The sequence below is a fragment of the Penaeus monodon genome, chromosome 28 (genome assembly GCF_015228065.2).
Source record: "Penaeus monodon isolate SGIC_2016 chromosome 28, NSTDA_Pmon_1, whole genome shotgun sequence".
Classification (NCBI taxonomy): domain Eukaryota; kingdom Metazoa; phylum Arthropoda; class Malacostraca; order Decapoda; family Penaeidae; genus Penaeus; species Penaeus monodon.
Window position 1 is genome coordinate 4,951,119 of NC_051413.1, and position 240 is coordinate 4,951,358.

A 240-nucleotide genomic window follows, 5' to 3' on the forward strand; every position below is an offset into this window, starting at 1 on the left:
AGGTGACACAAGTTCCAGGGGGGTGGTGAAATGTCCTAAGCAGAAATTGGCAAGGAAATACTATGGATGCCCACTTCTGGCTAAATAAAAGCCCTTTCAGACAAAGTAACAATTTTGATGATCCCTAGCTGTGAGGTTAATGAAATTTACTGGTAAGCACAAAAAAATAGTTTCCATGGTTCTACCCAGAGGCGAGTTCCCCATGGTAGTAAATATCAAAAATATTAATGCCTATGATCC

At 40.0% G+C, this 240-nt stretch overlaps 1 protein-coding gene across 5 annotated transcripts in view; it reads right to left on the reverse strand.

Moving 5' to 3' along the window:
* LOC119591312 (cytoplasmic FMR1-interacting protein-like) overlaps positions 1–240 on the reverse strand; it is a 50,156-nt gene that overhangs the window by 9,610 nt on the left and 40,306 nt on the right. The window lies entirely within an intron of this gene.